This window comes from Convolutriloba macropyga, chromosome 12, assembly GCF_964194025.1.
Source record: "Convolutriloba macropyga chromosome 12, txConMacr16.3, whole genome shotgun sequence".
NCBI classification, from domain to species: Eukaryota; Metazoa; Xenacoelomorpha; order Acoela; family Convolutidae; genus Convolutriloba; species Convolutriloba macropyga.
Genome location: NC_134479.1, coordinates 75,001 through 101,790, shown reverse-complemented (window position 1 = coordinate 101,790; position 26,790 = coordinate 75,001). Strand labels below are relative to the sequence as shown.

The 26,790-nt window shown below is 30.2% G+C and overlaps 1 protein-coding gene across 1 annotated transcript in view; it reads left to right on the top strand.

The window, feature by feature from the left end:
- Window positions 1-26,790, top strand: part of LOC142350936 (uncharacterized) — a 129,172-nt gene that overhangs the window by 36,871 nt on the left and 65,511 nt on the right. The window lies entirely within an intron of this gene.

The window sequence follows — 26,790 nt, the reverse complement described above, 5'->3', positions numbered from 1 at the left end:
AATTATTGTAAACGTGCCGTTTTTGCGCTTCTGTCGTCTTCAGTGAGGAGACTTTGTAATTCTGCTATTTCCCATCTTTCATACTTGTACGTTGTTGCAACTTAAATTGCCTCGAAAACAGTTAAATCTCAATAAAGTTCGTAATATCAGTTCTGGCCATAAAGATAACAAAGCTAAGAGAACTACTTGTACCTCAGCGGAAAGAACAATTTCAAGAAAATTAAGAATGAGAACTCAAATAATCATCATTAATCATCGTTCTCCATTAATCATCATTTGCAGTTTGAATTTTTTTCAAGTCTTGATTGACGAAAAATTTGAGATCACCAAAAGTGGCAACAGTGATTGTTTTTTTTTGTCACCACAATTTTTTTGTCTCTGGTTATCATATATTTTTTTACATTTTGGGAGTCATTCAGCTGCTCGAAAAGGAGATTTTCTGGTTCTAAGTACTCAGGCTATCCGGAATCACCAGAATGCGGCTTGAATCTGCTCTTAATATTATCATCAATTGCATGATTTTACGAAGAAACACTATCCCTAAAAAATTTTTGAGGCTGTAAACCTCGAGCAAATACTCCTCGAGCAGTTCAAAATTTAGGTCCTGCAACACCGACGAACATTAGTAACGGAGCGTTGTCTGGTGTTAAAGGGCCCGAAACTGACTCCTAGTTCGGCTTTTTCGCATCGAAATTAGTCTTCTCCCAAATTTTGAAGACAACTTGAATTCAATTTTCCAGAATTAACTACTTCATTTTACGTTTTAACTATATTTGTGCAAATATCGCGTTCTTTGCTTAAAAACACTATTACAGAAATCAGAAAAAAATGTTGACAATTAAAAAAAACGAGAGGGGCGCGATTAATCCGCCCGGTGCTATTTCGTAAACCTAATCCGGATTCAATTTCAGGTTCGCTCCAGAATACCAAATTCACTTCAAATTTCTTTTACGAAATAGCATCAAGCGGATTATTCCCGCCCCTCTCGTTATTTTTACTTGTTTTCATTTGCTCTTATTTTTTTCGAGCGAACTTAAGTTATTCGCACGCAAGTAGTTAAAACGTAAAATTAATTAGTTAATTCTGTAGTCTGCTTTGTGGAGCGAACACAAATTTTGAAGTTAACTTGGTGGCGCAAACATAAATTTTGAACTGAACTTGATGTTTTGGAGCGAAATTCAAGTTGAATCCGGATTAGGTATAGAAAACAAACGTAATCCGGATTCAACTTCAGGTTTGCTCCAAAATACCAAGCTCACTTCAAAATTTATGTTCGGTTTTTAGTGGATGTCTAAAATTAACTCAGTCTGTTCACACAGTTGGACAAAGTTCTGATGCATGAATGCAACTTCGCTAAATGACTGAAAAATAATGCCAGCTCAGTATGCTGTTTTTCAGTAATTTGTTTGGTTAATATATATCACTCAACTCCCTCACTGTTGGTTTCGGTACATTAACTTATTTTTCTGCAATGCTCAACTCAAACGCTTGACCTAACTTTGAACATTCATAGTAACGCTTTTACTCTGTAGGAGTTCAAAGCCATGCTTCTTACAGCTTTTCTTCTTGCATAATATTGACCTCTTAAATGAATGTTCCAGGCTTGAGCTCTCCGGTTTTGACTGATCTAAGATGAACTCGTTCTGATAAATTTGTTAGTAAAAGCTATTGTGAGCGGAAGAAATCAAAACATTTTTAGCCGAGTTAATAAGAATTCAGTCTGGAAACCGCGAGTCACGATGTTCAAAGCCCTGTGTGATCATTTTTAATAGCAGCACAGCGATAGCTGGGGCTATTATTGGCCTTCTCTTGGTTTTTTTTTCGTCGTCATGATTTTTGTTACGACCATATGACGTCACAGCCACTTTTAGTTCATTCGTTCATGCAATTTCAACTGAATTGCATGTGTGACGCCATTTTTCGCTCTTAGTGGAGCGAGTTTTTTGTTCATGCGCGTGATTAAATTTTTGGTCACACTTGACTTACCTCACTCTCAAAAATGACTTCCTCACTTTGAAATTGACTTTTATTTACTTTAATTCAAAGAGATAAGGTCAAATGGGTATGTCTCACTCTAAATGAAGGTTATTTGAGATCAACTAAAAGAGGCAGCAATAACTTATACAGATTTTTAATCAAAATATAACAGATCAGCCTTCAATGAAAAGACGAATTTTTTTGGTCTGTCTTTTTTTACTGTTTTTTGGACTGCCGATCTACGAATCTATTGCGGCTATTTTCTGGCAATCTGCCAGCTATGTTTTTGCACCCGTGAAACATTTCTAAGCTACACTCCCTCTTAACTAAAATGCCACTGTCTGTAGTTCGAGAGCAACTTTAGTCGGATGATCTTATTATGCTAGTTGTAGCGTTATGGGTCAAATACAAACATATCACTGAGATCTGCGGGGCCATCAAAAGGAGTTAAACAAATCCAATTATAATGTGTGTTGAATCGGTTTAAAGATAGAAAGATAAAACGAAAAAGAGCTTTAAAGGATAGATTATATTGCTGTGAACAGAAAAACAAACTTTTAAAAGAATCCTATTGGAGGCACGAAATGGAATAAAAAACAATAACTGAAGGTTGCGAGTAAGTCAGCATTGCCTTATATAAATGCCTTGAACACATGTTGGATAAAATCTTTGTAATTTGTTTTTAAGCAAAATTTGATGGACCATTTTTTGGGTTTTCGCTCTTGAATTTCTTCACTTCTTGAGTAACTTCTTCGTGCTGAGATCTTCTTTTTTCACTGAATTAAATTCCTTCCTCCGGAAATAAGTCTTATTGCAAATACGCAAATGACTGGTGACTGTTTAAAAAGAAACAACGTTATAGTTTAGATTAAGATGTTAAGATGTTTGACTGTGATCCTTGAGATCTGTAGTTAAGTGCCCTGTGGGTCGGCATTTCTCGCATTCATAAAACATTTTTAGCTACACCCCTTCTGAAATAATTTGGCCCGCTTTTTATTTGAGAACAACTCATCTAGCAGTAGTTACTTTAAGTTTAGAAAATGGCTGGGTGGTTTCACAAGTTTTTCTTGATTTTGGATTGTCCCTCAACGCGTCTAATTATCAAAAAAAGTTCTTCACGATGATTTTCTATTGTCCATGGTATGTTAATTACTTCAAAACCCTGTTTAAATACGAGTCTCTCCTTTAGGATTTTATTTTTTTCCGAAGTAGAAGTCAAGTTCTTTTGATTAACATCTAAATTTCACACCCGGTTTTAGTTAAAAAAGCAGAATTTTTAAAAGTTTTTTTCACAGTGGAATAACCGCCTTGTGAAAAATCAACTCTAATAGCAGCTTACAATAAATAATTTTTTTAGAGCGAAATTAATTATTCGCACGAAAGTAGTTAAAACGTAAAATGAATTAGTTAATTCTGTGGTCTGCTTGATGGAGCAAACATAAATTTTGTGGTGAACTTGGTGGAGTAAACATAAATTTTGGAGTGAATTTGATATTTTGGAGCAATCTTCAAGTTGAATACGGATTAGGTGTAGAAAATAAACGTAATCCGGATTCAACGTCAGGTTCGCTCCAAAAAACCAAGTTCACTTCAAAGTTTAAGTTCGGTTTTTAGTTGATGTCTAAAATTAACTCAGTCTGTTCACACAGTGGGACAAAGTTCTGATGCATGAATGCAACTTCGCTAAGTGATTGAAAAATAATGACAGCTTAGTATGCTGTTTTTCAGTAATTTTTTCGGTTATTATATATCACTCAACTCCCTCACAGTTGGTTTCGGTACAATAAATTATTTTTCTGCAATGCTCAACTCAACCACTTGACCTAAATTTGAATATTCATAGTAACGCTTTTACTCTGTAGGAGTTCAAAGCCGTGCTTATTGCAGATTTTCTTCTTGCATAATATTGACCTCTTAAATGAACGTTCCACGCTTGAGCTCTCCGGTTTTGACTGATCTAAGATGAACTCGTTCTGTTAAATTTGTTAGTAAAAGCAATTGTGAGCGAAAGAAATCAAAACTTTGTTTAGCCGAGTTAATAAGAATTCAGTCTGAAAACCGCGAGTCACTGTGTTTAAAGCCCTGTGTGATCATTTTTTGCACCTGTGAGACCTTTCTAAGCTACACTCCCTCTTAACTAAAATGCCACTGTCTGTAGTTCGAGAGCAACTTTAGTCGGATGATCTTATTATGCTAGTTGTAGCGTTATGGGTCAAATACAAACATATCACTGAGATCTGCGGGGCCATCAAAAGGAGTTAAACAAGTCCAATTATAATGTGTGTTGAATCGGTTTAAAGATAGAAAGATAAAACGACGAAGAGCTTTAAGGGATAGATTATATTGCTGTGAACAGAAAAACAAACTTTTAAAAGAATCCTATTGGAGGCACGAAATGGAATAAAAAACAATAACTAAAGGTTGCGAGTAAGTCAGCATTGCCTTAAATAAATGCCTTGAACACATGTTGGATAAAATCTTTGTAATTTGTTTTTAAGCAAAATTTGATGGATCATTTTTTGGGTTTTCGCTCTTGAATTTCTTCACTTCTTGAGTAACTTCTTCGTGGTAGAGATCTTCTTTTTTCAGTGAATTAAATTCCTTCCTCCGGAAATACGTCTTATTGCAAATACGCAAATGACTGGTGACTGATTAAAAAGAAACAACGTTATAGTTTAGATTAAGATGTTAAGATGTTTGACTGCGATCCTTGAGATCTGTAGTTAAGTGCCCTGTGGGTCGGCATTTCTCGCATCCATAAAACATTATTTAGCTACACCACTTCTGAATTAATTTGGCCCGCTTTTTATTTGAGAGCAACTCATCTAGCAGTAGTTACTTTAAGTTTAGAAAATGGCTTGGTGGTTTTACAAGTTTTTCTTGATTTCGATTGTCCCTCAACGCGTCTAATTATCAAATAAAGTTCTTCACGATGATTTTCTATTGTCCATGGTTTGTTAATTACTTCAAAACCCTGTTTAAATACGAGTCTCTCCTTTAGGATTTTAATTTTTTCCGAAGTAGAAGTCAAGTTCTTTTGATTGACATCTAAATTTCACACCCGGTATAAGTTAAAATTGCAGAATTCTTAGAACTTTTTGTTGCACCAGTAGAATTACAGCCTTGTGAAAAATCAATTCTAATTGCAGCTTACAATAAATAAAACATTGACTGTTAAAAAAATTTTTTTGAATGCAGAAAACTGGCGTACAATTTTGCAAAATTTTTCATATGAGAAGTTGAAATTTCTGTTATATTTTCAAACTTTTTCAATAACAATGCCTAGGTACTTCACAAAAGGTTTTTAGTTGTTCTCAAACAAAATTTGTACGAATTATATTAGGTGTGCTGTTTTTTTTTATTAAAAGCCGCACAGCGGTAGCTGTAGCCATTAATGGCCTTCTATTGTTTTTTTATCATTTGGCCAGTAAAATTTTTGTTTGCGTGCTTGACATCATTTTTAATTCTCAGTGGAGCGAGTTTTCTGTTTATTCGCGTGACTAAGTTTTTGGTAACACGTGATTTACTTCACTCTCAAAAATGACCTCCTCACTTTAAAATTGACTTTCATTTACTTTAATACAAAAACACAAGGTCAAGAGAAGGTTTGTCTCGCTAAATTCATTTTTTACCGCACCTGATAGAATCAGCGATGAGTTATAAAAGTTCGTAATCAAAATATAAAATCTCAGAATTCAATGAAAAGACTTTTTTGGTCTGTCTTTTTGGCTGTTTTTTGAGACTACAAATCTACTACGCGATTGCGGTTGTTTTCGAGCAATCTGCCAGCTATGTCTACAACTAGAAGATGCCTTATGGTTTTCTGTTTTTCACGACTTTATGTATTTCTGTTTTTTCGACTCGAAAAAACACCCCTCCCCTCACCACCCAAACCGTCCACCCCCCTCCACCTGGCGATTTGCACCGCCGTCCAGCCCTCCCAACCCAGCCTCACACCCTCTTCATCTCCTATATCACCTTCCCATTCGCACAACCACCACCCCCTATTGCTAAGCGTCCCTTAGCCCCAGCTGGCTACTACTAAAGCCAACCGCTCGCCGAGTGATTGAAAAGTAATGTGTATATGGGTACCTCCGCAGCATAGAGCCAGCGAGACGGTACCCATATACACATTACTCTAATTCTCTCTATATATCTACTACTCTATATTCACTTGTTTTATATTTTAAATCTATCATTTCTTGTCTCACTTAGTGCAAACCACTAGTGTCGAGTTAAGCTGGTAATTAACCGTTATCAGACGGATAGTTTGGGTTCTATCCCCACCGACTCCGGTGGACGTCCCCAGATACTAGTATGAAACTAGTGAGACCGTGTCACAAGCACGTACAACCAACTTGCGAAAATTGTTGTAACCACCTCGTGGATAACTTGAATAAAAAACCAGCTTAACTCTTTTATAAATTTTAACTTTTTGCTATTATTTTGCGAATCACTCTTTAAGAGTGATTCACTCTTTTCGGGGTGATTCCTGAGTGGGGAGATCGCTCTTTTTCACTCTTAAAGAGTGATTCCCTCTTTTTTGATATTTTTTTTATTTTTTTATACTTTTTATTTCAAATTATCTATACTCTTCAATAAATTTATTTTTTCGTTTACTTTTTCTATATTTAACCCATTATTAATAAGAAATGATACAAAATTATATTATTTACACGAACAACTTTCCTCTGTTTGGACAATAACTAAAGGACTTACAGCTGTAGGACTTTGTCTTTTATCTAATAAGCTTCTACTAAATCCTTTAGGTATATCTACATCTGGATGTTGTTTCTTTACATGAGCCCGTATCCCATCATATCTCACAACAGAAGCACAATATGGACAATTAACTTTAGCTGAAGTACAACTTCTACATGTAAACTTACTCTCATCAAAATCAGTTAGTGGTTTTACATAATTGCATTTAATACAACTTCTAATTAAGATCTCTGGGTTAAGGTTAGGGTTAGGGTTAGGGTTGGGGTTAATTTTAGGGTTAAGGTTAGGGTTAGGGTTAGGGTTAGGATCTGAGTTAGAGTTAGAGTCATAGGTAGAACTTGAACCAGAACCAAAACTAGAACTAGAGCTAGAGCTAGAACTAGAACTAGAACTAGATTCAATTTTTAAAGAACAACCACATGGAGAAAAATTATTAGCACAAATACCACTTAATCTTATATTACCACACGTACATTTATCAGTTTTATCTTTCTGACATGATTCATAGTGATATTTTAAAACAGCAATGTTTCCATATTTATAGTTACACTCTAAACATTTTAAAAGCATTTATAAAAGGGTAAACTTTAATATTTACCTAATCATTTCGCGGGGTAATATTTAACCATGATATCAATTAAATCTTTAGTATTAGCTTTAGATGTGATGCACTCTGCTAAATATTTATTTCCTAACGTATTGAGTGTATTAGTTTTACATCTCTTATCCAAAATCAATTCATGGTCTAATTCTTTTTTATCTCTAACAATATCTATAATTTCTTCTCTAAATTCTTCATTATTTACATATAGTCTGGTTAAAAACTTTCCTCCCTTTCTATTTAAAGTCCCGTCCTCGTCGTTTATAAATTCTTCTTGTATTGCATTTCGTAGATTGAGCTTTGCCCATGTTTCACTATCAGCAAAGCTACTTCGCAGATCATTATCTAACTCTTCTCCATATCCAACATTAACCGATGTATTTACTCTACTCAACATTGTGCTTGCTCCCATTGCTACACTCCCAGCATTTCTTGATATTATATCAGGATAAATATAACTAAATATAATTAAACCTGAGCTTATAATTCCAGCAATAGTTGATAAACTTTCTATACCCTTTCCCATAATCATTTCTTTAGTTAAAACATCATTTTGTATTTTAATATTATTTACTTTCAGAAGTTTATTAAAATAGAATATATAGTTATCGTGATTAATAACATTTCTATCTGTTGCATTTATCATGCGTGGTTTCATATATGCTATAAGTTTATTATATCTTCTCTTTCTAATTCATCTTTTAAACTAAGAGCTTGTAAATCAAGGAAACCAACTCTTGAATCATATATCATTGTTCTATTACTATTAATAATAATAAAAATTTTTTCCTTCTTATTATATTTCATTATATCATAACGAAGTTCATCTGACATTCCATCTGTACGATTATAATGGAAACTATTTTACTCACTAATTATTTTACTAAAGTCATGTTCACATTTATATATCTCATTAAAGTTTTTAAAAAGATCAGGTCCATTATAAGTTGTTAAATAAATAGTATCACAACTCATTCTTGCTGTATTAGTTATTTGAGCTGGTTTATGGCACATTACAATCATTTGAATATTATAATGTCTACCTTCAGTAAAATAATAAGCTATATCCTTATTTAACCTATTACCCATATCATCAAGTACTATTACACAATTTTGAAATCTATGCATATTATTTTTTGTGATCATATTTATATCACATTTATTAAACCCAGTATAAAATTTATTAGTCTCATGATCTATCCAGTCTCTGTCATCCTTTACACACTATAACTATAATTTTAGCTTGGTCTTGATTTTGGTTTTGGTTTTGGTTTTGGTCTTGGTTTTGATCAGTGAACGAATTTTGTTCGTGGTTTACCCAACTGCTTGGCTTGCCACGGACTTCGTCCGTTCGCAGATCTTGATTTTGGACTAAGTATAATTTTAAATATTGTCTAATAAAATATGTTTTACCTGTTCCAGTTCCACCATAAACAATAGTATGTAATGGTGACCTTTCATATTCAAATCTAACTAGACTCCTATTCATGAATCCACCAAAGCTTTCTTCTAGTTTTGTATATTTACTTGGTATTGAATCATATATTATATAACAAATTCCAATTATAATAATAAGAAAAAAAGTATACCGCCTTTATCCGTTCTTATATATAAAATTTATTATATAAAAATGCTTATCCTAACTTTTGAGGAATTCAATAATAAATTTAATATTGATAATAATGCTATGAGTGATATTAGAATAAAAGATATAGGAAAAGATGTAAGTCTAACACAATTTGAAATAGTAATGAGAGATGAGACTCCAGATAATATCTGCGAAGCAGGTTCCCTGATTATTGAACCTAACTTCAACATTATTATAAATTTACATCCAACTGAAGGTACACATTGGTTTTTAGTTATAAGAAGAGAAGGTGGTCCTGTGTATTACTTTGATGGCTTTGGTGTAGAAACCCCACCATTATTTTTCAGAAGAATATGTTGATCTAGGCTCTAATGAGAGTGGTATTAGATTTAAACATATAGGAAAACATATAAGTCTAACACCAATTGAAATAGTAATGAGAGATGAGACTCTAGATAATATCTGCGAAGCAGGTTCCCCGATTAATGAACCTAACTTCAACATTATTGTAAAATTACATCCAACTGAAGGTACACATTGGGTTTAGTTATAAAAAGAGAAGGTGGTCCTGTGTAGTACTTTGATAGTTTTGGTGTAGAAACCCCACCATTATTTTAGAAGAATATGTTGATCTAGGCTCTAATGAAAGAATACAACAATATGATGAATCTTATTGTGGGGTTTATTGTTAATATATGATCTATCTTATTGATAGAGCACTTAGAATTAAAAGTGTTTTGAATATTCTAGTTAATCGAGGTAATTATCCGGGAACATATAATGAGTGTTTTTGTTTAGGTTGTAATGTTAATGTTAATGATAATGATAATGATAATGATAATGATAATGATAATGATAATGCTAATGATAATGTTAATGATGGTAATGTTAATGATAATGATAATGTTAATGATAATGTTAATGCTAATGATAATGTTAATGTTAATGATAATGTTAATGATAATGATAATGTTAAGGATAAAGATAATGTTAATGATAATGTTAATGATAATGATAATGATAATGATAATGATAATGATAATGATAAAGATAATGACATCAGGGAACCTGCTTGGCAGATCTATTAAATGAAGAACATGGTGAAACATGGCAAGCCAAGCCCCATCAAAATGGTAAACCTAATAACAATAGTCCTACTAACAATATCTCTGTAAATATAAATGAAGATCTACAATCATGGCTAAATGTTGATGATATAATTACTGAAGCCACATTCCCAGATAACTTTAGATGTATAATATCTGGTCCTAGTGAATGTGGTAAGACATTCTTATTAAAAAAACTAATTCTGGCTAGTATATACTTTGATAAGCTATACATCATTGGACCTACTGGTGATCAGTACCATGGTATAGAAAGAATAAACATAAAAGCAGATGTTGAATTTATTAAAGATATAAAAGATTTACCATCTCCTGATAAACTACCCAAAGACTTAAAGAAACTAATGATCTTCGATGATGTTAGAGCCAAAGAGCCAGTTATTAATGAATACTTTTGTAGAGTAAGACATAATAATTGTAGTATGATATATCTTAATCAGAATCTATTCACAATAGATAGGCAGAGTGTTAGAGAGAATTGTAATCTATTTATTTTATTTGAACAAAGAGGTAAAGTCCTCATATCTATATATCAAGATTTCTTTAATAAAGTTGAACTTAGTTATAATGATTTTGCTAATATATGTAATAAGGTATGGAAAGAGCCTTATAATTATATTGTCATTGATATAACTAAAAATAAAAACATTAATGATAAACTAAGAATTAATTGGGATCGCAGAGTTTTGTAGTTTAGTTTAAGTTTAAGTTTATATCTACACCAAATCAACGAAGTTGCTGTGTCAACACAGATGGACGTTTGGTCAGCTGACTACGTCATATAAACGCAGTTGTTGCTGGTTACACCAGATGTAAATAAAACTTAATACATCACCATTAAAGTCTATAGGTCTTCCATGCTCATCTATAATATGAAACTCTATATATTCTATTCTATCTTTAGTATTATTTTGATATAAGATATTAGTTGGTATAATATTTATTAGATAGCCTGGTGGTTCTGTTAGAGTAAAAGTATATAGTATGTCTGTGTTATTCCCATTATCTTTAACACCAGATATCACATTACAATGAATGTTAATAGTACTAAAACCCATAATATCAACAATTTTCTGAGATGTATATTTACCTTTCTTTATAAACTATTTTTCTAAATCCTAGTAATGGGGCTATTGAGTTATCTATGTCAAAGTTAATTGCACCTTGTTTTACTTCCATTAAACTTTTCATTGTATTCTTATCAGATTCTATTATAACATTACCATTAGTTTCTTCTTTTATTAATTCTGCTATTTCGAACAATTCAAATGCTCCTGGTATGATAGCTAAAATACCGGTATCTGACCATGTTTCACCTTGGGTATCATATAACAATTGATTGTTCCTTCTATTCACATTAAACACCGAATTATAAACAGATAATCTAATTAAATCTAATTTTGACGAGTTAAGTATAGGTTCACTAAAGTTAAACTTTTCTGTTGGCTTTATCATTCTAAAGTTAAGTGTATGCTCTTCTGTAGTTTTAGTTAAAGCTTCATGTATATTTTGTAGTTCCATTAAGATTAAATTGTCTGTCATTTTTTATCTAATAAAAATGGTCTTTAATTTGGATACAACTTATGGTTATAATAATGATATACACAAAAGTAAGATTATAAAATATAAACCAAATAATCTGGCAACAATGAATACAATCAATACTAACATTAATATCATTCTCAATAGAGAAGAGAATCATTTAAATTGCATGATTCATATCTAGAGATAGAGATTGTTGTATCAGATGATGCTGGTGGTGTAATTGCTAATGATGCTAATATCAGGTTAGTTAATTATGGTATGATGGCATTGTTTAGTTCAATTAAGCTTGAAACTAGTGGTGGTAGGGCTATTGAATATATAGATCATTGCCATCCTAATCTATTGATGTATATGTTATTAACGAGTACAGTTGATGAAATTGAGAGTGGTTTTGTTAGAAATCAAGGCAATAGAGATAGTCAACTTAAAGGTGATCATATTGCTGCACAACGAGGTCATGTGTATATGATGATTAAGATGAGTGATCTATTTGGTTTCGTAAATGATTTAGAAAAGATTATATATGGTTTAGGATTTAAACTAATACTAAAAAAGAAATAATAATGATAGAGCTCTATTTAGAGTTAATGCTAATCCTGGTGCAGTTGCTAATGATGGTAATATAGATATTAGAGATATATAATGGTGAGTACCTAGTATTGATCCTAGTAATGACAATGGAATTATTGTGCAAAAGGGTTTAAGTAAAAAGAATAATGTAGACTTTAGTTATTATGAAAGAAAGACATTTTATAAGAATGTACCCAATGCTACTAACTTCTTGTTTGATCAAGGTATGGAAAGTAGGATGGAAAGACCACAATATATAATAGTTGGTTTTGAAAATAATAACGTTAATGAACAAACTCATGATGCAAGTACATTTGATATAATGAATGTTACTGAATGTTATCGTAAGATTGGTAGCGAGTTTTATCCTGAGGATAGAAAGAATATTAATTATGGTACCAATAATTATAATGAGGCTTTTAAAGAGATTGTTAGCTTTAATAAAGATTATAATGGGCTACCACATAATATAAAACCATATATAAATCATAGAACATTCAAAACTAACTATAGAATATATGTATTCGATACTAGATATCAAAGTGATCATATAGGTCCACAACCAATACAACTTAATTTTAAATTTAGTGCGCAGTTGCGGATGTTATATGTAATGCATTAGTAATAACTAGAAAAGTTATTAGTGTGAATAGTGATGGTAATAAGATGGTTGATATTATATCATAATTATAATTATCTGCGAAACAGTTCCTGATAACTATTTCTTACTTGTCTTAACAAAACCCCTAGCATAAATAATGTCTAGTTTCTTTTTATTCTTTAGAGATAAGCCTCCAGCTTCAAGCTTAATCTTAGCCTTGGGCCTAACCTTCGAGCTTTGCTCGCGGATGGAACCCGTAGGCTTAGGCTTAGGCTTAATAACAACAAAAGGATTATACTTTTTAACTTCCATTATTTTTTATATATAGAAATGAGTCTTTTACAGAAATTCAAAACTAATTCATATTGTGTTGGAGGTAGACATTATAGTGGTACTAATAACATAAGAGGTTTTATTACTTCAAAAGGTACTAAAATGTTAAAGGGTAATTGTGTTAAGTGTAAGAGAAATAAGTCAATGACTGTTAGTGATGCAACAATAGAAGCAGAGGGATTGAAAGATTTCTTTAAAAGTGTTGGTAGGGCTACAGTTAACTTTGGAAAGAAGGTTGCCAATAATCCAGTAAGAGCATTAGAAATAGCAAGTAATATAGGAAGTGCAGCTGCATCTAGAAACCCTAGAGCTGCTTTATCAGCCACACATGATTTAGTTAAATTTGCAACTACTGGTGAAGGTATAAAAATAGTACAAACAAGAAGAGGGTTATACTTAGGTACAAAGAAAAGAGAATTTAGTTATGGCTAAGACTAAGACTATAGTTTCAGTTAAAACTCTATATCTATCTATCTACGAAGCCAGTTCCTGGATAAATATTAATACTAATAATATTATTACTAGAAACATTGTTATTACTAAGCACTAATAGCTTTAATTTAAAAAAACACTTAACTTATTTTTCTTGTTCTTCTTATAATCCTCATATACCTTAACTAATTCATTATACTCATCATTATCTATTTTATTATCATTCATTGATTTAGTATATAGTTTAGTAAACTTATCACTAAACTGTTTACTTAAAATATACATTTGTGAATACTTTATAGTTTTATTTCTTATTTTAGTATTAAATGTTTTTGATAATGAACCACAAACAGTTGCTGTAGCAAAAGCTGTTGGTATAGAATAAGGTAATCCTATACCTGTTAATGCAACTGAAGTTGTTGTTGCCGTTGTCGCAATTGATGATAATACTATTTCTGTTATCTCTGCTACGTTAATATAATTCTTATATCTACTTAACTTCTTATTATAGTTATTAGTTTCAGTTTCATAATAATTTCTAATATCTTTTATAATGTTAATATTGTTGTTAAATTTATTATTAGATTGGATTTTTTCATTTATGTGTTGTTCATTAACGGTTGACAAGTTGAGATATAGTAATCTCTCATTCGGTGCTGTTGGGTTAGTCATAGTTTCGGTTATTTTAATTAGTTAAAATTCTTTCTTTTTCTTTCTTTATATCTTCTTGTTTAAAACCGTAATGCATCTCAACTCTTGCTTGCACTTTATTATCAACTAACGTACTTCGTAAAAATATAGTAATTATATATTGTACTATTGTCCTTTTATTCTTTAAAAGGGCTTCATCTATAAAAGAATTAGTCTTTTTATTAACTTTTTTAAATTCTTTTAGGCCAGTAGTAAACATTTCATCTAGTTGTATGTTAGTGATATTCTGATTAAACTTATTATTATCAAATTCTTGTTTTAATTGATTTTTTTTAGAGATAGTATCAGCAGCAACTTTATTACAAAACTTAACAGTATTTGTGACTTCATTTGCTGATTCAATAAACTCATTAATTAGTTTAATTAGTTCATCATTATCATAATTATAATTATCTGCGAAACAGTTCCTGATAACTATTTCTTACTTGTCTTAACAAAACCCCTAGCATAAATAATGTCTAGTTTCTTTTTATTCTTTAGAGATAAGCCTCCAGCTTCAAGCTTAATCTTAGCCTTGGGCCTAACCTTCGAGCTTTGCTCGCGGATGGAACCCGTAGGCTTAGGCTTAGGCTTAATAACAACAAAAGGATTATACTTTTTAACTTCCATTATTTTTTATATATAGAAATGAGTCTTTTACAGAAATTCAAAACTAATTCATATTGTGTTGGAGGTAGACATTATAGTGGTACTAATAACATAAGAGGTTTTATTACTTCAAAAGGTACTAAAATGTTAAAGGGTAATTGTGTTAAGTGTAAGAGAAATAAGTCAATGACTGTTAGTGATGCAACAATAGAAGCAGAGGGATTGAAAGATTTCTTTAAAAGTGTTGGTAGGGCTACAGTTAACTTTGGAAAGAAGGTTGCCAATAATCCAGTAAGAGCATTAGAAATAGCAAGTAATATAGGAAGTGCAGCTGCATCTAGAAACCCTAGAGCTGCTTTATCAGCCACACATGATTTAGTTAAATTTGCAACTACTGGTGAAGGTATAAAAATAGTACAAACAAGAAGAGGGTTATACTTAGGTACAAAGAAAAGAGAATTTAGTTATGGCTAAGACTAAGACTATAGTTTCAGTTAAAACTCTATATCTATCTATCTACGAAGCCAGTTCCTGGATAAATATTAATACTAATAATATTATTACTAGAAACATTGTTATTACTAAGCACTAATAGCTTTAATTTAAAAAAACACTTAACTTATTTTTCTTGTTCTTCTTATAATCCTCATATACCTTAACTAATTCATTATACTCATCATTATCTATTTTATTATCATTCGTTGATTTAGTATATAGTTTAGTAAACTTATCACTAAACTGTTTACTTAAAATATACATTTGTGAATACTTTATAGTTTTATTTCTTATTTTAGTATTAAATGTTTTTGATAATGAACCACAAACAGTTGCTGTAGCAAAAGCTGTTGGTATAGAATAAGGTAATCCTATACCTGTTAATGCAACTGAAGTTGTTGTTGCCGTTGTCGCAATTGATGATAATACTATTTCTGTTATCTCTGCTACGTTAATATAATTCTTATATCTACTTAACTTCTTATTATAGTTATTAGTTTCAGTTTCATAATAATTTCTAATATCTTTTATAATGTTAATATTGTTGTTAAATTTATTATTAGATTGGATTTTTTCATTTATGTGTTGTTCATTAACGGTTGACAAGTTGAGATATAGTAATCTCTCATTCGGTGCTGTTGGGTTAGTCATAGTTTCGGTTATTTTAATTAGTTAAAATTCTTTCTTTTTCTTTCTTTATATCTTCTTGTTTAAAACCGTAATGCATCTCAAGTCTTGCTTGCACTTTATTATCAACTAACGTACTTCGTAAAAATATAGTAATTATATATTGTACTATTGTCCTTTTATTCTTTAAAAGGGCTTCATCTATAAAAGAATTAGTCTTTTTATTAACTTTTTTAAATTCTTTTAGGCCAGTAGTAAACATTTCATCTAGTTGTATGTTAGTGATATTCTGATTAAACTTATTATTATCAAATTCTTGTTTTAATTGATTTTTTTAGAGATAGTATCAGCAGCAACTTTATTACAAAACTTAACAGTATTTGTGACTTCATTTGCTGATTCAATAAACTCATTAATTAGTTTAATTAGTTCATCATTAACTTGTGTTTCATTTAGTTGTAATGTTTTAGTTGTAACCTTATCAAAGTCACCCTTTCTTAGTTCAGTTATGTTTCTACTTAAAATGTCTATTTTATTAGAAGAAGATAATAAGTTATTGTCACAATACTCTTTATTAACAACATCTTTTTCATCTATCGGAGGATGTACGTTTGTAATTTTATAGGTATCCTTCATATCAATATTATCATTATCTTCTAGGAATAACCCACGAGCCTTATTTAGTGTTAGGTTGTTTGTTGATGTTGATGTTGATCCGAGAAGCGGGTTCCCCGATTGATGTTTAGTTTGATTGAATCTATTTCTTGTCATCTTTGTATTTGTTTACAGAAATTACAATTATCTGTAAACAATTATCTACTTCGTAGCTAACCGGAGGTCTATACCTAATGGTTCCAAAACCTTATTGTTAGACTCAAAGTCACACTCGGATTTTAATAGTTCCTGTTCATAATATTTACTTCTATCCATTAATATCTTCTATTTTATATGTTTGTGGTTGTGTTTTTAGAACTTCATTAACTTTAAACAATTCTCTATTCCAATTAGAAGTGTATCCTTTAGAGAAGATATTATGTTTATCTGCATTTCTAACATACTCACCAACTTTAAGTTTAGGTTGGGCGTAGCCAGGTTTACCCTTAATATTCCTATAAATGAATGAGTATTTAACGTTATCAGGATTATTAGAAGCATCAACAGGTGTCATATTAATTGTTGAATGAATGTTATTGTTATATGTTACGACAGCTTCATTTAATATATTTACCCAATTACCATCACCATTGATGAACATAGGTTTATTTATTATATGTAATAATGTTCTATTGAATCTCTCTATAAACACAGCCTTTAAATTAATATAAGTAGAATATAGTTTTGTTTCTTATTCTTTAAGTAAAGCTTTAAATGTTTTATTGTAAAACTCACTACCTCTATCTACCCATAACTTTTTTGGTTTTCTACTTTCACTCAATACTATTTTATTAGTTATTTATTACTATCAATACTATTTTATTACTATTCCATTAGTTATAGATAAACCAGATTTATTCTTCAATGGAATAGCCCATGCATATTTTGTGAATATATCTCTAACTGTTAATATAAACTTATAATTATTATTGTATTTACTTAGAGATGACTTATCAATTAAATCAGCTGACCATGTTTCATCTTTATATAATGGTATTATTCTTTCTCTTCTAAACTTTGTTATTTGAGGTCTAAATACTTTTTTAGCTAGTTGTTGTCGTTGTTGTTTTTCCATCATTAATTATTTACCATAAATAAAAACAAAATTATCTAATTGTTCTTGATTAATAAAATTCATAGATAATAGTTGCTTAGATATATCTAGCATTTCATCATATAATCCATCATGACCAGCTTTTGTTTCTAGTATTATTAATTCTAGTCTTTCTACTAAATTATTTGGGTCCACATAGTGGTGGTAACTTGGGGAACCAAGGGCAGAGCCCCTTCGTTGGTTGGCTTTGCTAAGACCACTAGCTTCTATTTGTTTATCAGTCTCATAGTCGGTGTAACCGCTTCGCGGATCAGTCTCATAATCAGTTTCTTCTTCTACTATCCCTTGTTCATAATCACTAGTATCACGACGATATATTTCATCATCACTGGATGTTGGTATTGATATCACACGAGAAGTGGGTTCACCGTTACTAGAAAACACTCTTCTTATAAGTTTTGATCTATTACTTTTAGTATCTCCTCTTTGTTTATAGCCAATATCCCTTAGAAATTGTTTTATTTTGATTTCATCACCTTTTATATCTCTTTCGGTTACATCTTTATTAGTAATAAATATAGAAAAACCCTTAAAAAAATCATAGACTTTACCTTTTATTTTTATACCATCGGGGACTAGAGATACATCTACATCATTTATTTTAAATTTGTTTGAGTTTGGATCAGCTGATACTAAATGGAATTGTTTATTTGTTTGTTTACCCATTAGTAATAAAATATCAATCATATCATTGTCTACGGCAAAAGTTTGCCCTCTATCACTTTTTAATATTGTGTGTGGATCGGATGTGGTTGTTAAGAGGGCGGCCCGTTCATCAGGAAAGCTGTTTTGTTGATGGTGTCCTAGACACTTTAAAGTATTAGTGTTTTTGTTTAGCACAGCCAAAGTTTTGTTTTGAACAGCTTGCATTGTTTCTGCGTTTGTATTTAAAGTTTTAGTTAGAGGATCAAATAACTCTTCTATTTCACCATAATATTCTTGTTGTTTTAATTTATCTTCTAATCCATTCTTTCTGTTTTGTTTTTCTAGATTGTTTAATTCTATAAGTGTTTCTAGTTTAGTCATTTTATAAAAATAATTATCACAATTCATTATATAATCTAATAGTGGCTTCAATAAACTTTCTATCATCATTAATTGTTAATTCTTTAATAAGCTTATTATAATTAGTTATAGCTTTACTTCAATATTATATTTCTTTGCATGTTCTAAGAATCTTTCTTTTGTATGATGAATCCTATATCTACGGAGATATATGCATAACCTACAATAGAAATGTTTAAATCTATACTGATAGATGTGTTTATTTACTTTACACATTCTGCATACTAAATTTTGATTGGGATTATTAAAGTGCACTTGCAAATGATTATGTCTGTCTCTATATATTATAATCTTATTACATACAAAACATTGGAATGGTTTACTTTGACACTCATCACAACTCCAACACCAAGCCTTATTTTTACATTTGTCACATTTGGTACTAATCATTTTTATATTATTGAAAAGGTATATAAATAATATTATTTCAAAATTGGGCATATAAAAATGAATCAACAAGATTATACCGGTTAAATGCATTCCACGAGTGAACAAGCTCAATCTCATGAACAAGTCCAATTTGGAAGTGAGCTAGCTCAATTTGGAAGTGGACAAGTCCAATCTGGAAGTGAGAAAGCTCAATTTAGTTCTACTAGCATGGCGGTCCAAATGTTAAAAAATAAAAACAAAACAAGGGAAGAAATAAAACCAGTAGATAAGGAAAGATAAAAGATAGAATTAGAAAAATCTTCAGAATCAATCAGAAGGTTTGATTGTGTAAATGAAGAAATAAAGGAGTCGTATGATAAACAGGATGCAAAATTAAAACAAAGAGAAGAAGATATGCGTGAGGCATTGCGAAAGGCTGAAGCAAAATACTTTCCAGAATTAGATCAATCTAAAGACTTAGATCAATCTAATGACTTAGATCAATCTAAAGATTCAGATTTAGACTCAGTTTCATCTGATGATTTTGTCTATGTCCAAAAGCCTAAAACAAATAAGATTAGATGTGAGGAATGTGATGAAGAGATAACTCGAAAGAATTATAACAGACAGATTCAATCACTTAAACATAAAAAGAATGAGCGATTAAATAGTGGAAATAAAATTATTGAGAGTGCTAATGAGGATAGAATAGAAGTTACTAATGACGATATAGAGCAAAAGTTGGATGAGCAGTATCCTGAACTAGATGGAATAAAGTTTTGTGATAGTTGTGATATGTATCTTGATAGTAATACTGCTTATGATAATCATGTGACCACATTAAAACATAAGAAATAATGTAAGATTGGTTAACGGGGAAATAGTAAAGAACGGGAGTAAGTTTGATTGTGCGACAAGTCTGCGTCAATATAGTGTGGATCAACATTTAAAAACAAAGTTGCATATGGATAATGTTGATATACGAAGCGGTTTCACCGATGGTAAAGATATGCGAAGCAGTTTAACTGATAAGGATATAGATAAGGATATAACTAAGGATAATATGGCCGATGGATATTGCAATATATGTAATAATAGATATAACAATAAAAATGAACACAATGAATCAGATGAACAGAAGGAAAATGTTAATCAGAAAAAACTTTTTGATGGTAAGTGGCGAGATAAAGTTAATGAGTTAGGATTAGATCATAACATGAAGCATAATCAAATAATAATAACTAGTAGTAATTATGAAGATCCTAAATTCTTAAATACACTGGAGTCATTGCATAACATAAATCCCCATATTAAGTTTAACACCTTTGATGTAGTTAAGTATACAAAACCTACAGATGATAAGTTAAAAGAAAACGAATTAACCTTTAGGCTAATGACTAGGCAATATAATGGTGCACATCACTTGGATTTATTGAATGGGGAACTTGAGTCGAGAATGCAGGAGCAAGAGATGAATCAATCTTGATGGAGCATGCAACGATTTGTTAAAAGGACAATGTATATTCACAGGTTTTCTCCAAGTGGTGGATGTGATACTGAGTTACCATTCACGTCTAGATATATACTTAATTTACATAATACTGATAATAAGTGTTTGCTATGGTGTCTAATTGCTTATCTACATCCTGCATCACGTGATCCAAATAGAGTTAGTAAATATAATAAACTTGAATATATTAATGAGATAAAATTACCAAATGGGGTTATACCTCCATATGATTATTATCACTTAAAGAAAATAAAAGAACTAAATAAAAAAAGTATTATTTAATGTGTTTAATCTAAATAAAAATAAAACTATTAATCCTGTATTAATTAACCATAATGATCCTAAAGGATGTAATATATTATACTGGGATAATCATTACTTCCTATGTAAAGATGTATCATTCTTATTAAGAAAATCGTCTAAACATATATGTTATCCATGTCTAAACTGTTGTGTATCTCTTAGAACAGAAGATGCATTAAATAAACATTTAGAATTATGTATTACACAGAAACATGTAGGAAGAAGAACATTCCATAAAGATGATTACCTAAAATTTGATAAGTTCCATTATAAAAATAGAGTACCATTTGCTATATATTATGATTTTGAATGTATAATAAAAGATGGTAAACACTTACCTATTGCCTGCGGTTTATATATAAAAAGTGACTATCCTGATATATTAGAAGATAGGTATGAAAGTTATTTGCAAAGCAGCAACTCTGTTGATTGTGGAGAAGACAATACTGATTGGTTTGTGGAAAAAGTAGATTATTATGATAAATTATTTAAAGATATATTTAGTATAAATATTCCACTTAATGAAGATACTATTACTCCACTTACTAATATGTGTTACTATTGTAATGAGAACTTGGGTGAAGACGTCGTTAGAGATCATGATTATCTAAATGGTAAATTCAGAGGTTATGCTCGTTTAAATGTAACCTCCAAGCTAAGAATACATTCGTACCAATATATGCATTTAATTCTTCTAATTATGATAATCATCTAATTATAACTAAACTAGCAGAGAAGATTAGACTTAAAGTATTAACTAAAACTGATGAGAGTTATATTAGTATTGATATGGGTTATGCTAAAGCATTAGATATGTTTAGGTTCTTCCATCCAATTAGCTTAGATGCTATAAGTAAAACATTGAGTAATGAAGAATGTATAACATTAAATAAATGTGGTTTAGAAAGACGTAGAGGCATATTCCCATATGAATGGTTTGATAGTATAGATAAACTACATGAAACAACATTACCACCTAAGGAAGCATTCTATTCTAAGTTGAAACAAAGTGGTTTTACAGATAAAGAATATAAGCAAGCAATTGATTGTTGGAAAGATACAAAATGTGAGACAATAAAGGATTATATGATGTTATATCTTAAAACAGATGTATTGTTTTCAGTTGATGTATTTGAGAAATTTAGAGCTATGTGTTTAGAATATTATGAAATAGATCCATGTTACAAATATTCTACTCCTGGGCTAACCTGGTTGTGTGGGTTGAAGTATACTAATGTTAGACTTAAGTATTATTAAGAAAATACGGTTAATATTTTTGATACAATACAACATGGTATTAGAGGTGGGTTAGCTTCAGTATTAAATGATTGTCATGTAAAATGTAAAAATAAAGAAATAGATCCTGAGTATACAGGGAAAGAGAATTATCTAAAATATTTAGACTTCAACTCATTATATGCTTCTGCTATGGTTCAAGCTTTACCTAATGGTGAGATCAAAGTATGTGAAATTGGGATACACTAGATCTAGCTCTAACACAGGTTATATCTACACCATTGATATAAAGTATAGTGATGAGTTGAAACAGAAAACAAATAAGTATCCATTCTTCCCTGAGAAAACAAAAGCATGTGTAGATCAGTTTACAGATTATGAAAATGTAAATAAAAAGAAAGGATATAAACCTAATGAGAAGTTTATGCTAAAATTAACAGATAAGGTAAATTATGTAATAGATGGAGAGATGTTAGATTGGTATTTAGATCATGGTTTGAAATTAAAAGATATTACAATTAAGCAAAAGTTAGAATATAGTAAGAGATAATGGTTAAAGCCTTATATTGAGTTTAATATTCAGAAAAGAAAAGAAGCTAAAGCTAAAGGTAATAAATTGGGAGATGTATTGTTTAAACTGATGAATAATGCCTTCTATGGAAAAACAATAGAGAATGTATATAATAGACAAGATATAGAGTTAGTTAATGATGTAGATAGGTATATAAAATTAGTAGAAAATATTAGTTTTAAATACGCTGTGGAATTCGATAATGAATTAGTAGCTGTACATAAAACTCGAGGTAATGTAAAATTAGATAAATTTAATTTTATAGGTTTTGTTATATTAGAAAAAGCTAAGCTATATATGTATAAAGCCATATATGATGACTTTAAAAAAGAATTAGATTGTAGCTATCATTATACAGATACTGACAGCATATTTATAAATATTAATGTTCCCTTAGGTAGTAGTATTAGTGAAGAGATAAATAAGATAAAAGATATATTACATAATAATGAGTTAGGTAAGATGAAAGATGAATTACCTAATGATGCTATAGTAGAAGCCTGCTTCCTTAAAGATAAAGCATATTGTTACAATACTGTTAAAAGAGAAGAAGAGAAAAAGTTTAAAGGAATAACTAAAGCTACTATTAAAAAACAGATTATAATTGAAGATTTTACTAATGCTATATATGAAGGTAAAACTAAGTATGTAACTAATTATACTATTGATAGTAATAAACATCATTTAGAAACTAAAGAACAATACAAAATAGCTATTGATTCATTTGATGATAAAGGTATTAGAGATAGTAAGGGTGAATTTAGGTTTTACAATTAATTTTTATAAAATATTAGCAAAAAGTTAAAATTTATAAAAGAGTTAAGCTGGTTTTTTTATTCAAGTTATCCACGAAGTGGTTACAACAATTTTCGCAAGTTGGTTTTATGTGCTTGTTACACGATCTCACTAGTTTTATACTAGTATCTGGGGACGTCCACCGGAGTCAGTGGGGATAGAACCCAAACTATCCGTCTGATAACGGTTAATTACCAGCTTAACTCGACACTAGTGGCGAGATAAAGTTAATGAGTTAGGATTAGATCATAACATGAAGCATAATCAAATAATAATGACTAGTAGTAATTATGAAGATCCTAAATTCTTAAATATACTGGAGTCATTGCATAACATACATCCCCATATTAAGTTTAACACCTTTGATGTAGTTAAGTATACAAAACTTACAGGTGATAAGTTAGAAGAAAACGAGTTCACCTTTAGGTGAATGACTAGGCAATATAATGGTGCACATGACTTGGATTTATTGAACGGGGAACTTGAGTCGAGAATGCAGGAGCAAGAGATGAATCAATCTTGATGGAGCATGCAACGATTTGTTAAAAGGACAATGTATATTCACTGGTTTTATCCAAGTGGTGAATGTGATACTGAGAGATATTACACTTAAAGAAAATACAAGAACTAAATAAAGATAAAATAATATTTATTGTGTTTAATCTAAATAAAAATAAAACTATTAATCCTGTATTAATTAATCATATTGATCCTAAAGGATGTAATATATTATACTGAGATAATCATTACTTCCTATGTAAAGATGTATCATTCTTATTAAGAAAATCGTCTAAACATATATGTTATCCATGTCTAAAATGTTGTGTATCATTTAGAACAGAAGATGCATTAAATAAACATTTAGAATTATGTAATACACAGAAACATGTAGGAAGAAAAACATTCCATAAAGATGATTACCTAAAGTTTGATAAGTTCCATTATAAGAATAGAGTACCATTTGCTATATTTTATGATTTTGAATGTATAATAAAGGATGGTAAACACTTACCTATTGCTTGTGGTTTATATATAAAAAGTGACTATCCTTATATATTGGAAGATAAGTATGAAAGTTATCTGCAAAGCAGCAACTCTGTTGATTGTGGAGAAGACATTACTGATTGGTTTGTGGAAAGAGTAGATTATTATAATAAATTATTTAAAGATATATTTAGTATAAATATTCCACTTAATGAAGATACTATTACTCCACTTACTAATATGTGTTACTATTGTAATGAGAACTTGGGTGAAGACGTCGTTAGAGATCATGATCATCTAAATAGTAAATTCAGATGTTATGCTCACAACAAATGTAACCTCCAAGCTAAGAATACATTCGTACCAATATATGCATTTAATTCTTCTAATTATGATAATCATCTAATTATAACTAAACTAGCAGAGAAGATTAGACTTAAAGTATTAACTAAAACTGATGAGAGTTATATTAGTATTGATATGGGTTATGCTAAAGCATTAGATATGTTTAGGTTCTTCCATCCAATTAGCTTAGATGCTATAAGTGAAACCTTGAGTAATGAAGAATGTATAACATTAAATAAATGTGGTTTAGAAAGACGTAATGGCATATTCCCATATGAATGGTTTGATAGTATAGATAAACTACATGAAACAACATTACCACCTAAGGAAGCATTCTAGCATTCTAAGTTGAAGCAAAGTGGTTTTACAGATAAAGAATATAAGCAAGCAATTGATTGTTGGAAAGATATTAAATGTGAGACAATAAAGGATTATACGATGTTATATCTTAAAACAGATGTATTGTTATCAGTTGATGTATTTGAGAAATTTAGAGCTATGTGTTTAGAAAATTATGAAATGGATCCATGTTACACATATTCTACTCCTGGGTTAACCTGGTTGTGTGGGTCGAAATATACTAATGTTAGACTTAAGTATTATAAAGAAAATACAATTAATATTTATGATACAATACAACATGGTATTAGAGGTGGGTTAGCTTCAGTATTAGGTGATTGTCACGTAAAATGTAAAAATAAAGAAATTGATCCTGAGTATACATGGAAAGAGAATTATCTAAAATACTTAGACTTCAACTCATTATATGCTTCTGCTATGGTTCAATCTTTACCTAATGGTGAGATCAAAGTATGTGAAGAATTGGGCTACACTAGATCTAGCTCTAACACAGGTTATATCTACACCTTTGATATTATAGTGATGAGTTGAAACAGAAAACAAATAAGTATCCATTCTTCCCTGAGAAGACAAAAGCATGTGTAGATCAGTTTACAGATTATCAAAATGTAAATAAAAAGAAAGGATATAAACTAATGAGAAGTTAATGCTAAAATTAACAGATAAGGTAGATTATGTAATAGATGGAGAGATGTTAGATTGATATTTAGATCATGGTTTGATATTAGAAGATATTACAGTTAAGCAAAAGTTAGAATATAGTAAGAGAGAATGTTTAAAGCCCTATTGTGAGTTTAATATTCAGAAAAGAAAAGAAGCTAAAGCTAAAGGTGATAAATTTGGAGATGTATTCTTTGAACTGATGAATAAAGCCTTCTATGGAAAAACAATAGAGAATGTATATAATAGACAAGATATAGAGTTAGTTAATGATGTAGATAGGTATATAAAATTAGTAGAAAATATTAGTTTTAAATATGCTGTGGAATTCGATAATGAATTAGTTGCTGTACATAAAACTCGAGGTAATGTAAAATTAGATAAGTTTAATTATATAGGTTTTGTTATATTAGAAAAAGCTAAGCTATATATGTATAAAGCCATATATGGTTACTTTGAAAAAGAATTAGATTGTAGCTATCATTATACAGATACTGACAGCATATTTATAAATATTAATGTTCCATTAGGTAGTAGTATTAGTGAAGAGATAAATAAGATAAAAGATATATTACATAATAATGAGTTAGGTAAGATGAAAGATGAATTACGTAATGATGCTATAATAGAAGCCTGCTTCCTTAAAGCTAAAGCATAATGTTACAATACTGTTAAAATAGAAGAAGAGAAAAAGTTTAAAGGAATAACTAAAGCTACTATTAAAAAACAGATTATAATTGAAGATTTTACTAATGCTATATATGAAGGTAAAACTAAGTATGTAACTAATTATACTATTGATAGTAATAAACATCATTTAGAAACTAAAGAACAATACAAAATAGCTATTGATCCATTTGATGATAAAGGTATTAGAGATAGTAATGGTGAATTTAGGTTTTACAATTAA